The sequence below is a fragment of the Aythya ferina genome, assembly GCF_964211825.1.
Source record: "Aythya ferina genome assembly, chromosome: 21".
In the NCBI taxonomy this organism is placed as follows: Eukaryota; Metazoa; Chordata; class Aves; order Anseriformes; family Anatidae; genus Aythya; species Aythya ferina.
The window spans coordinates 2,085,811-2,099,324 of record NC_140319.1 but is presented as its reverse complement, the minus strand read 5'-3'; the positions used below and the strand labels follow the sequence as shown (position 1 = coordinate 2,099,324).

The following is a 13,514-nucleotide window of genomic DNA, read 5'->3' as shown; positions in this document are numbered from 1 at the left end:
GAGGTGCATACAGCCTAGGACTGGATGTGTTCATGGGGTGCTGGTGGCCAGGCTCACCTCTGCAGGCTGAACATGGCCAAACCTGGCCCCCGAGCTCCCTCTGTAGCCAGAAGATTCCTGCCTGAAGGTCAATGTCCAAGCAGATTTGGGGAGCATCTGCTTCTCCCATGGGGCTCAGATGCATCCCACGGTGCAGAGAGCCCCAGGCAGGTGCGATGGGGCTGCTCAGGGCTGGGTGGGAGAGGAAACACCCCGCACAGTCCCAGCCACTCAATCCTGCTGGCAGCTGATCTGTCCCATCTCAGTGATTATCTCTGTAGGGGTAGGGATTGGGGTGATCCTTTCCCCACTTTCTCCACCACCTTGTCTGCACCTCCTGGGAAGGGGTGCAGGACATCCACCGTGTCCTTCTAAGTGGAGGGCTCTGCTTTGATGGAAATTGGGTCATGGGCACCGAGGATGGGTGAGGAGAAAGTAGCCAAAACGATGTGCTTAGCAGTGTGCTGGGTGGGTGTGCTCCGAGCTGCTGGAGTTAGGAAGACAGGGAAGTGGGAGAGCTGCAGAAAAGGAGCAAGAAAGCAAAGCAGAGCAAACCGTGGCGTTTGGCAAACCGATTCTTTCTTCCTTGTCCCAGCCAAACATCAAAATCCCATTACAGTTTTGATAGCATCGGCACACTGAGCAGAGCTGGAATTTCTCTGAGATCAATTATAGATACGTCAGCAGGCGGTGCAGAGCCTCAGGTGCTGTGCAGGGAAGGAGCTGCTTCCCCTCCCTGCTTGCTGCAGGAAGGGACGGGTTGCAGCTCCAAGCAAGCATGGGGAAGGTGCTGATAGTGGGGAGATGGCCACGCCAGAGAAGGGGGAGAGTCTCTGGCAGCATTTGGCTGGGCCTGCAGGCTGAATAGTCACAGCAGTCCCTCTGCCATAGGACTAAAGGTGGAGTCTGGGGAGGGCATGAGGAGAAATTCAAAAATCTGGAAGTGATTTAGCAGTAGTTACTTGTTGAGGCCAAAGGTTCAGAAGTGAAGCCCTTCACGGACATCTTCATTTTGCTACGTGGCTTCTCCTAGGAATGCTCACCTGGAGGATAGAGCACCTCCACTGCTGGCCTGCTCGTGTCAAGCTACAGGTCCTGACGTGCTGGGGCATTCTTTAATTTCCTTGCTTTAAACCCCTGTCACGGGGGCACTGAGCAGCGATTCCCACCAAGCTAAGAGGAGATCAGGTGCCCTCCAGCTGTAGCAGGGACGGTGCTGGGGACGGGAGCACTGCTGCAATGTGAAAAGGGAGCCTCGATAATCCCAGCCTCAGGGGGAGGCTGGATGCTTTGCTGTGCCCAAGGGAAGCACTCACAGCAACACAAGAAAGCCAAAATGATTCACGTGAGCTTTTCCATCTCAGCCCTTTTTTATTATCATTATTTTTTGCCCAAGCAGCCCCAGCCCTGCGCAACGCTTTGCTCCGATGCAGTTTCAGTTTCTGAGCTTGTGCTGCTCCTTCAAAGCAGCTCCCCAGCCGTGGAGCCAGCCCAGCCACGGGGCTGTCCCTCTGAAGGCAGCAGGGTGCCCGGCTCCTCCATCGCAGCATCCCCTCCTGCAGCCTGGTGCAGCAGCCGGGGGCCGAGCTGGAGGGAGCGAGTAGGAGAAAAGCCGGGTTCTCCGCTTTGTCTGTGCAGCAGCAGCAGGATTTTGGGAGGTCCGGTACCTCGGCAGCTGTTTCTCCAGCCGGTGCTGGCGTGTGCGTGGCCCCACGCTCCCCACTGTCATTAATCACCTGGTGGCCGGCAGCCTGCCCTCGCCGTGGGGCAGCTGCCTGTGGGGCTGCGAGCAGGGCTGGAGGGGGCCCTGGGGGTCCTGTGGGATCGGAGCATTTCCTACAATTCCCCCACCAGCCCCAGACAGAAAAGCTGGGGTGAGCGGGGGGCAGGAGCGGAGCCGTCCCACAGAAGTGGTGGGACACAGCCATAGCATTCCTGTCTTCTTCCAGATCCTGGTGAGGCAGTGAGCAGACTGGGGAGGGGGCTGATGACCCCAGCTGGGTCAATAGGGCTGTCCTGCCCTGCTCCACGGGGTGAGGACCCACGGGGCTGCAGCCCTGTGACCCTGCCCTGCTCCCATCACATCCCGGTGCCAGCACCCACAGTGTGAGCCGTCTGGCTCGGGGGGAGCCCGCTGATACATGTGGCCGGCAGGTTTCCTTGTGTTTTCAGGGGCGGGAGGGAATCTGGGCCCTTTTCCAGCAGCAAAACAAAAGCAAATCCGAGCTGGCTTTCGGCGCGAAGTGCTCTCACACGGCTCGGTAGCCCGAGCGGGACGTGGCAAGGAGCCTGGGGGATGCGGCCCACTCGTGCTGCCTTTGGGTCTTGGTGGAAAAGGGCGCCCCGAGCAGCGGGCAGCCTGTCCCCGTGCAGCTGCAAGGGGCTGGAAGGAGCTGCTCATTTTCTCCGCCGGGCTTTTCATCTGGCCAACGCAGCGCAAGCCGGCTCGCAGCAGCAGCAGCAGCAGCGGCAGCGTACACGAGGGATATTTATGGGGGAAGTTCATGCATCTAACAGCTTAAGCTCCTTTAAGCTCGCAGCCCCAGCACAAAAGGATTTGGGGGCAGTTAACAATTCGGCGTGGTTAAGAGATTTTCATTTCGCTGGGCCTTGCTCGCCGATCCCGCAGGGCCCTGCCGGGGCTGCCTGGCCCTGCCGAGCATCGCCCCGGCTCCGTCCCGCGGCATGGGGCTTGTGCACGCTCCTGCCCTCACCACCCCCGTGCCCATCCCTGCACGTTCAGCCCCATCCTCCTGCCTCCCTGCTTCACCTTCCCCTGCTCTCCGCCTGCCTTTTTTTTCCTCCATCTCCCTGTTCTTTGTCTGGCGGCCTCCCCCCTCCTCCCCCGCCTGTCCCTCCCAAGCAGCATATTAAGCGCATTTCTGTCTCTGCCTCCCTTATTCATTGGCTCTGCTCTGCAACAGAGGAGGCAGAGCCATTGTGCTCCCTGCTCTCTCTCCTCGGGCTGGACGGCAGCTGAACGCTCCCCGTGACGGTCTCTGCCTGCTCAGGGATGGCAGCCACAGGCTGGTCCTGGCCCTTGAGCCCTGCTGCCATCTCCAGCCTCTCTTCTCCTCCAGCTTCCACTTTCACGTGCCCGGCGAAGTGGGCAGCCTCTTCTTTGTTGCATTCGTGTAGTATTGAGTGTGGGGAGCCCGAGCCTTGCCGTGGTGACGGGGTGGTTTTGGCCTGCAGGAGCTGGAGGTGGTGCTCTCATGCTGTGAGGCGCACGGCATCGCCCCTTAGGGCCACGGGCATTGCCCAGGAGAGGAGCTCAGGGCAATAGTGAGGTGGGGAGACTGGTGATGTGCTGAGGAGAGGAGAAACCTGGTCACTTAGGTGGTCTGTAGAAGATCCAGGTTGCCATCTGCCTTCTCCAGCTCAAGGTTGAGCAGCGGGCTTGGTCCCACTGTGCTGCGTTGGGTTTTGGTGTGGGGCCAGGCCTGTGCTGACGGTTTGGAGTAGAGTGCTTGGAGGGGCAGCGTCTTCCTGACGTGCCGAGGAAGGGTATGTTCTTGCTGTCTTGTGATCACGTCCCATATGTACGTGATGTTTTGAAGATATGGGGCTATTTATGGCTCCGTGCCTGTTTTGGTTCTGGGCCTCAACTGATAATGCTGGACCCAGCCAATAAATTGCAAGGCCCTAGGGGTAATTAAGTTCTTACAGGAAGCATTCCTGGTTGAGCTAGAGCAGATACAGCCAATTGTGATGTAAATGTTTCCAGAGAAGGAGAATTACCCGTTAAATGCTTCCAGTGGTTGTTCCTGCTTTCCCCCCCTTACCCATCCCTCCCCCCTTACCAGTGCCCCTCAGTCCTGACTGTGCCTGGCCCCTGGACCCCAGGTCACGCATTCCCACAACTCTGCCTCCATCCCTCTAAGAGCAATCCTCCACCCCCGAATGCCAGAGAGGATGGCACCTCCCTCCCTGTGACTTCCCTGTCCCTATTACCCCAGGTTTGCTTTAACCCTCGTGGCAATGACTTTGCAGTGGGGTGTTCTGGCAGGATCCTCGTCTGTCGTGGCAGGACCCCCAGCAGAGGAGCGGGGTGCCCTCGGTACTGAAATGCACACTGCTTGCTTGTGCCCAGCTCACCGAGGCACACGTGCATCAGTAACCCACCACCTTCACTACTTACCGCACTGCAACTCCCATGTCATCGGCTAACTTTATTAGGAACACTTTGGGCTTTCTCCTGGGTCATTGATAAAAATGCTAAATAGCCCAGAGCCACGAATCAAATCTGCTGGCTCTAGTAGAAACAGACCTGCTCTCCGCGCATTCCCTGCTTAGATCTCAGACCGTAGCAGTATCAGCTAGCCAAGTTTTAATGCATTGAATATGTCCCACGGTGTCTGCAGACCCTCTAATTTCTGAATCAAAATATCGCATGTTGCCGAGGGAAACGCTCTTCAGAAGTTTGGGTGCGTTGTGCTAACGCTGTTACCTCTCCAACCAATCTTGTAATTGCATCAAAAAACATACAAGGCTAATTTGCCTTAATCTGTTTCCCATATATGTTCATAGATTGGCACTGCTCTCACTACCTTCCTTTAATCCTTCACCGACCAAATCCCCCAGCTGGCACATCCTTATTTGACTGGTCCTGATGTTGCGGTGGCAGTCCTAAAATAGCCACGAGTGCCTCATTTAACAAATGGCTTTTTCCTACCTCTCTGAAGCATTGCACTATTTCACGGCATGTGGAAAGTGAACATTAGCTGTCAACTGGTTCATCAGCCAACTCTTTAAAAACTCTTAGGTAGATGCTATCCTGACATACTGATTTAACAATGTTTAACTTTAGTAGCTGCTATTTAACATCTTGAGTTACTGCTGGAATGGAAAGTATTTCACCATCATCCTATAAGATGATTACATCACCTGGCTTCTTCACAAGTACAAAACAGGAATTTGTCTGCCTTCTCTACAGGGCTGTTGACAATTTAAATGCTCCCAGCCTGCAGTGGCTCCATGTCATTGTGGATGCTGCTCTTTGGGCTTCTCCCTCTCCTCCCTTTCAGTCTGGGGAGCAGGAACCCAGTCCCTTCCACCTCTTTGATTCCTCTCCCTCCTTCTTGCTGACCCCCCCATGTTGTGAATCCAATTAGGGCTGTGGTGGGGCTCGCAGCTGCTCTGCATTAAATACACCGAGCCTGTTTGGTGCACCGTGGAGCCAGATGAGATGCCAGCCTGTTCTCTGTAAATTCCTGGCTTGTGTTTAGGTTTCTGGAGGTTGGAGCAGAACAAGAGGGTGTGAGATGAGGGGGCTGAGGCTTTTTTTTTTTTTCCCTGGTGGTCCCAAACTCCAGGAAATGCTGACCTGGCAGGGAGGAGCACAGGTGGCCCAGGACAGGGGAAAGACAACGCTGCTGAAGGAAGCAGGTAGACAACTCACTTGGAATAGGAAAGGCTGCTTCTGAGGGACTAGACTTCACCAGCCAGCAGCATGTAAAGGAAGTCAAAGGGAAGAAGAGGTGGGCTGAGACCTTCCACAAGAGGTCTTACTGCTCAGGGAAGAGGAACAGACTCGGTTTTCCAGCATATGAGCGTGAGCTTTGAAGGTCAGGATTGCTTCAGAGCACTCCTAGCCCTGTTGTGAAGGGGTATGAAAAGCCCCACGCTGAGCCCCAGGGCCAGAAAGTTGGGTGCAGAGGCTGGAGCCCCGGCGTAACACAGGGGCTTCCGTGGCGCTCACATCTGTGCAGATAACAAAACTCCCCCCGATTTATTTTTACACATGAAGCAGCGTTTTGGATCTAATACCACATTCCTCTTCTTGCTACACCCATGTGAGCTGGGAATAGCTGTGCTCACTCCTCTGGAAGGACCCAGGGGGAGAGCCTGATTTCTTCCTGCTTTCCCTCTCTCGCCCTCATAGACCTCAGATTTTTATTTTATTTCATTTTATTATTTTTTTTTTTCTGGGAATAGTGGTAAACATTAATAGGAACTGGAATAAACAGCTGGGATCCCAGCCCAGGCCTCCAGGATTTTAACTCATTACTAGCATAAAGTGAAGGTGTTTTTACTGGTAGCCATTAGTTTTTAGTTTGGATCGAGGTGCTGAGAGATGTGGGAGGCAAGAAGGGCGTTTTCCTGAATTTAGAAGAGTGCTGATTCTTCATTGTATGTAATCTGAGGAAAACTGGAAAAAAATGCTGCTTTTAAGGATGGTGTTCTTCATTTGAAAATTTTCTGAGTTGGGCCGAAACCAAAGGATTATTTTGAACGTTTAATTTTGGGAAATGCCTTCAGACATTCTCCCTGGAGAGAGCTGCCAATTTAAAGTCAGTGCGATGTCAGATGATCATTCTATAAGATCACGGTTATTTTATTTAATTTTAGCAATGCAAGGTAAAAAACTTACAGAAAATTTAATCTAGAAGCCATGATTAGCTTAATTAGCTCCAGGGAAACACTTTATTGTTCCCCATATGCCTTAGAAACATAGTATATCACTGGAAAGTATGCATAAAAGTCCCCATAAAGGTTAGGAAATGGAATCAAAGCGTTTCACAGCTAACACGATGGCTGTGTTTATGTAGAACAAACAACATGTAATTAGTTTGGGCCAAAGTACACATTTTTGCACGCTGTACTTTCGGAAGGAGACCTGAGGCACGGTGACACCGACCAGCAATATGCAGACCTTGTGTGAGCGGGGGCTGTGATTTCAGCACCGTGGGGAGAAGGGGCGCAAAGGACACGGTGCAAATGCCCTCATTTTTCGACATGTAAGGAATGAGTGTCAAAGAAAAGAAGAAGAAGAAAAAAAAAAAAAGCAAGCAAAAAAACACTATAATGTTTGAAAGGTGTTATAAAGAGAACAAACAGGGAGGAAGGGCTGCAGGACCTGGCCACCAGGTGCTGTGGGGCAGGAGCCCAGAGTGCTGCCATGTGCTCTGGGTGAGCTGTGACTGCACTGCAAGCACATTTGTGAGCAGAAGAGTCTCTGAACCAGCACCTCAGACCACTTCCATGCTGGAAAGCATCAGCAGAAGTCCTTCCCCAAGCACAGGGAAGCTGCAGTGCCTGCATGGCTTGGGTACTTTTCAAATCCCAGCTTTGTTCCCAATGGTGCCCACAAGAGTATGTGGCGCTGCAGGTCAGCACCCCACAGGCTTTAGCATTGTTCTTGAAGGAGTTTGTGTTTAGGATGCTGTGGAAGATCCCACATTAAGCAGTGGGAGTCATGGGTCAAACACTCTTCACCCCATTCTGTTTTTCCTGACATCCTGATCTCGGCCATCAGGACTGCACGGGGGCTGGCAGAGTGCTTGTGTCTGCCCCCAGAAATGGGGAAACTGCCCTTAGTATGCAAAAAAAAAGGTAATTTATAGTCTTACAATTGGAAAAGGAGGAAAGGGTATCATGTGAGCAGGAAACTGTAAGGCACAAGGTCTTTGAAAGCAGGGTGTGAAGGAGAGAGAACCCTACAGAGACCAGGAGCTGCCAGCTCAGTGCACTGTCCTCCTGCATCCAGAGAGCTTGTCCTTAGAAAGGTACCCGACATGGGGACCTGGTGAACACCACGTGTTCTGCAGGTAGGTGACTCCTGCAAAACCTTTCCATATCTCCGAAACGAGGTCTTCAAAGACAGAGAGCTCTTCCTTGATTTGGTGGGTTGAAACGACACCTGCCAAGCTTCAGGTTACCATCATCCTGGGGTCCTTTGCAGTAAATTGGATTTTTGGACTTTGGAGAGTTTACATCTAATTTACCTTGAAGGTAAACTGGCGTGTTAGCTCTGCTCCTGGTGTCAAAAAGCCCATGCTCATGGCTCCAGCAGGCCAAAGGGGCTCTGACCCTTGCAGCCTTTGCAGAGCAGAAAGCAGCTCTGAAGTTTTGTTTGCACCAAGTCAGTGCAATGAAATTTGTGCACTGCAGGGAGCCGTGGGGCTGCGGGGCAGTGAGGGATGCCCTCACGCTGCACCAGGCCCTACCAGCTGCAGGTGTCCGGGGCTTTATTCAGAAGCATGTGATCCTGTGTCCAAGCACATCTCATTTTTCTGACAGCTGGAATAAATTTTCAGGTGACTGCAGTGCTTCGTCCAGGGCCGGAGGTGCAGGGCTGGGGAGGAACACGAGGTGTGCGATACAACCGATGCTGTGAGATGCAACCGATGCTGTGGTCGGAGACAGATTGCTGGTGATTAATTAATGGTGCTGGGGGGTGGCTGGCATCCCCTGGCTGCAGTCACATCCAGCAGAGCCCACTCACCCCTCCAAGGGGTTCTGCAGAGGCAGACAGGGGTCGGTGGGGAGGAGGTGGGCCTGGAGGGAGCATGCAGGGCAAATCCAGAATGCCCTTTGAGGCAGGGTCTGGTTCTTCATTAGATGGGCACTGATGGTTTTCAGGGATGGCAAGCTCACGCTTGCAAAGTCTTTTTTTTTTTTTTCACTTCGAGGCTATTGTCACATTCAGAGCTCATGGAGACCCTGTGGTCAAGAAGACAGTTTTCAAGTCTGAAACCAAAGCTAGCAATTTCTTTTCAAAACATTGTGATCCCAGAAGCACCGTGGTTGTTACACCCGCAGCTGTGACAGGAGACAGGAGTAGTGAAAATATATGGGCACATGATAAAGGCTTTATTCATCTCAAACTATCAAAATGCCCAAACCCTCAAGATTATTGAGAATTAAAGTGCAGCCTGAAGTGGAGCCCATAAAATAGAGTAACATGGATGCTTTTCTCCCAATGGCAGTTCTTCCAGTCTGGATGGCATTTCAAAAGACCGTAGTGACTTCTGAAGAGGCTGTAGCAACAGATAATATTCGTCAAACAGCAAACAGCACCATCTATTAAATGCACTATATCTGCCTTTTTATGGCATCATCTCTCCAGGAGGCTTTCTGCAGAGACATGGGAATGGTCTGTGCAGCAACGCAGGCTTTCAGACACCAGCCAGTGGTTTCCATCATGCTGTTCCACCTCTCTCCCGGTCGTTCACGAGAGAAAATTGTGTCTTTTCTGTCCTGGACTGTGCAGAGCTCACAGATTCAGGCTGGTGCCCAGTGCAGTGGCCCGAAGTACCCACAGAATGAGCTTTCCTCTGTCCCCTTCTCTCTTCTCCTTTCTTTGTCCTTCCAGTCTTGCGCACAAGTGACCATTCTCCAGACACGTATCACTGTGACCATGATCAAGAGCATTGCTTGGGCACATAACCTGCCTGTTTCTTCTAGTGCTGAAGCGTGCTGTCTTCCAAATGGCTCAGGAGCCTCCGGCACAGAGTTTGGTTTGCAGGGAGGTGCGATGAGGGAGAAGGTTACAGCTCAGGCTGAGCAGCAAGAGAGATGCTGGAGCTGCTCTCTTCTGCCAGCCATCACCTGGAGGATTCCTGGAGCAGAAGGCATGAAGGTTTCCTGTAGGGAAAGCACTAAAGCTTTAGGCCCTTCCTGGTAATACTTTGTGGGGCAAGTAAAATTAATTCTGACCCTGTTGGTGTGTGTGTGCATCCCTAGTTAACAAGCCAGAAGCAGAAGATGTGGGGAAAACAGGAACAAGAGAAGCACTTGGGGAACAGCTCACACCCGGATAAGCTTCTCGTTCACCTTTACCTGCTGTGCACCCCAATTATGGACTAAAAAATGCCTTCATTTACCACTGCATCGCCTTTGCAGAGCTACCTGCAGTCCACAGCATGCCCTTCATGGTGCATGGTGCCTCACCACCCTTCCTCTTGTTCAGAGGAGGTGACTGATGCCCTTGCTGTAATTTTCAATCACCTTCACCAGCACAGTGGTTATGCCATTACTGTCGCCTCTGTCAGCTCAGACGTTGAGCCGTGCAGTAATGTTAGTGTTTTACTCTCAATTTTACACCTGTGGCATTGACTGAGGAATAAGAGATGCGGTAGCTGTTGTAAGAAAAATATCTCTGGACTTTCTCAGACATGATCTTCCATCTGTGGCTATGTGAATCCCAGCCTTCGGACCTGCAAAAGGTCTGGAAGTGGCACTGGAAGTGGCAGGGCAGGCCACTTTGCCCTCTCTTATTGCTTACACTGTTTCTTCTCATTTCTAAAAAGGATTAGGAGGCTGGAAGAGGAACTTTGTCATGCCACTGCTTAATCACGTTGCCACCATGAGTATGGTTAATTTGCAAATAGAGTGAGAAACCTAAGTGTATGTATCTACAGGATAGCCTATAATTAGAAATGGTCTTTTTTTTTTTTTTTTTTTTTTTTGCTTCTGGAAAGGTTTCTGCTGTCTGGCTCAGATGGAACCGATCCCAGTTTGTTTTTGTTTCTCTTGAATTAGAGCACGGCTGCTCTTTCCAGGATTTCCCAGGCGAAAATATATGCATGAGGACCGCGCATGGTTCTTCGTCGCGGATATGTCAAGCCGAATACACAGGCACTTCACATGCAGTCCGTGCACACTTTGATGACTTTGGGGTTCACTTGGCCCTCCAGACCTTATCAGGAGCCCTGGCAGGGATTTGCCCGTACTGCTCATATGTTCCTATGGAAACCAGAACCAGGATCTCCTGCGCACTGCAGTGCTGGAGGGGCAAAAGCAAACATGGGTGGGAGGGAAGAAACCAGCGGGGTCGTGGGCAACGTGTGCCCTCCCTTGGCACCCTCAGCGGTGTGCTGAAGCTCCCTGAGAGTGGGAGAGAGGGAAGGAGGCAATTTCAATAGCCTGAGCTTGCCTGCAGCATCCCCGCAGCTCAGAGTGGCCAGGAGCAAGGTGGGAGCTCAACAGGCATGCACAGCCGGCAGCTTGTGGGTGTGAGGTCTGCTTAGCCCAAGGTGAGCTTGCAGGGTGCCGGATACAGCACAGCAATAGCACTGCCCACCTGTGTAGCTCGCTAACGAGCAGGTTTAATTACCCTGGGAGGAGCTGTAGTGATATCCTTGTGCTTGGTCCGTAGCCTCTGCCGCACCGCCCTGCGCATCACAGCTTCCCCGAGGAGGGGGCTCCTTCAGGCAGCTGCTGGCTCCTGACACAGCCACGGATCTCAGATGTCCTACACCGTTCAGGAGCTGTGATCCCAGAGATTTCGCCCTTTTGTGCCCAGTGGGTTTGTGGCACTGCCCTGGCCGCATGCTGGCACCAGCACATCCACACCCTTTGGTCGGCGTGCCCACATCCCCGCTGTCCCGCGCCGCATTTCAACCTGTGGGCCCGGTGGTGGCTGCAGCAATGATGAGTGCTGGAGCTGCTAGCAGGCTGGGAACGTCTTTTGTCAAAGCTTGAGATGCCTCCAACCTCCTTTAATTAAAGACAATTACTGCTTTCAGCCCCTCTTCACAGCTCAGCTGGGTTGTTTGCAAACACACAGCTGCGGGAGGCTTTGTGCCCCTCTCCGAGTCCCGCTTCCCTGGAGACGCGCGGAGGTTTCCTTATTATCGGCATTACGGCTAGAGCAGCTGAAGAGGGGGGGCACCCCAGGCTCCCAGGCATCCAGGGTGTGTGGAGGTGCCTGCTGAAAAGCTTGCACGGCCTCCGCAGGGCAGCCTGGAGCAGCGCTGCCTGTCCACGTCCAGCCTTTCCTGCAAAACCTCCCGCGGGGTAAAGCGGCACGCGGCGCCGTGGTTCGCAGCGAGTGGCTTCTGACAGAGGTGTGAAGAGAAACAAAGGTGAATGACAGACGGTGGAGGCATTGGAGCTGCAGTGAAGGTGGCTTTTGCTCCAGCTTCAGAGACAGGGCTGGTGGGACCACGGCTGTGAGCTCTGAGTATCCGCTTTTACACAGCGCTCTGCTAAGTTAGCCGCGACTCTGCAGCCTCATCTCAAGAGGCTGCTTTGCCTCCCTGCAGGAACCGCACCAGGCGGGCCAGATTTGTGCTTTCTTGACTGAACTGTGCTCAGAAAAAAAAAAAATCCGAAACCTCCTGCAACCAATAACCCCTGTTTCTGTGCTTGAATAACTCAGAGGCAGCCAAGTGGAGCTTAACCAAACTTTCCAAAACAGTCAGGGCTGGCTCAAGAACAAGCAGCATCCACTGCAGTCCTCGGGGATGCTGTTTCCAAAAATATGAGCCTCAGCACAGTGGCTGTGCGTGAAGCTGTCTCATAGCCCTGGCTCTCCTATGGCTCTAGCATTGCTCTGCAGAGAAGCATCCAACCCCAGATGCCGCGGCCAAGGCCACGGCTTCTCCGTTTTCAGGTGCTAATGGTCTCCTCTGGGAGGAATCGGAGCAGGAGTTCCTAGCAGGCAGGCCACTGCACGCCTTTGAAGCATTTCGTTGTTAAATCCATCGCTGGGGCCTGAATGGTAAGTGCTCAGCATTCAGGCTCAGGGGAGCCAAGATCCTTTTTGAGCTACTAACAGCCTGACACTGCTCTGTCTTCTCGGATTCATTTTGCAGCTCTGATTCCCTGGTGAGCACTAATCACTGGGCTGAGCATGAAGGGAAACATACCCCACAAATGGGAAGCCCAGAAGCTATTTCCCCTTAAACAGCCTCTCTGTGTACATCTTTGATCTGTTTTGGGGTGGTTTCTTATTCAATAGAAGGCTCTTGAAAGCCAGCAGGAGAAATGGTGCTGAAGAGGTAGAGCAGCCTCCTGGAACAGGTTTAATGCACATGCAGGCCCCGTGCTGTGGATTTAGGATGGATGGGGGGAGATGTACGGAGTCAGACGCCTGTTGCACGTCCAAAGGTCAGGGCTTCAGAGCCAGCCTGGACTTTGTTACACACCTGTAGCTGCCGCATTCACGTCTGCGAGGTGATGGAGTTGCAGGTTCACAATCCATGGGTCCGTAGTGCTACACCGTGCCGTGGTTCCTCCTGCTGGCATGGGAGACCGTGGCTGTCCTTAGCCCACGGTCTGTGGCTCAGCAGAGCCAGGCACCTCATTTGGCAGCACCTCTACTTTCTATTCCAGCTGCTAATGTTGTTTAACTTGGTTAAAAAATTATATTTTTGGGGGTGGCAGAGCAGGAGGCCGTGCTGGATGGTGGTCTAGAGGTGGGCATCCTTCAGGCTGCGTCCCCTGGGTCTGCACATCCAGGAGGGTGGTGCGAGGGGTGCTGTGTGCTCAGCTGTGTGGTGAGCAGAGCTTTCCAGAAATGTCCTGGTGTTTATCAGTCTGTCAGCATCTGCACAGCTCTGATGGTAAGAGAAGCAAGGTGTGGACGGAGGGCTGCTGCCTCCCAGCTTCTGGCATGCCGGTGGTATTGTCGGTGCCGGTGGTGTCTTGTGGTAGTAAGTTATGCAATTTAATTATGCACCGTGTTAAAAAATACATCCTTTGTTTTATGCATGAGGGATTTTCTTTTCTCTTTTTTTTTTTTTGGACTCTGCATTCTTATATTTTAAAAAATTGAAAGCAATCATTTCTCATTCATGTCTGCTATATTACTGATGGCTTTGTGTGCCTCCCCGAGTCGGCTCTTTTCAAACGGAAGGTCCTGATTTGATAGACTCACCATATGGAAGCTGCTCTGTATCCCTAATCATTTTTATCATCTACCTCATGACCTTGTCTAAGGGTGACCACCACTGCAAACGCTGTTC

The 13,514-nt window shown here is 52.5% G+C and overlaps 1 protein-coding gene and 1 long non-coding RNA gene across 5 annotated transcripts in view; both read left to right on the top strand.

Moving 5' to 3' along the window:
- EPHB2 (EPH receptor B2) overlaps nt 1–13,514 on the top strand; it is a 124,575-nt gene that overhangs the window by 45,834 nt on the left and 65,227 nt on the right. The window lies entirely within an intron of this gene.
- Nucleotides 5,235–10,120, top strand: LOC311422271. 2 transcript variants are annotated; one of them, XR_014685247.1, is made up of 4 exons: nt 5,235–5,427; nt 7,459–7,589; nt 8,079–8,194; nt 8,454–10,120. It is a non-coding gene; the product is annotated as an uncharacterized lncRNA (long non-coding RNA). The 2 variants fall into 2 exon arrangements; XR_014685246.1 differs by lacking the exon at nt 7,459–7,589.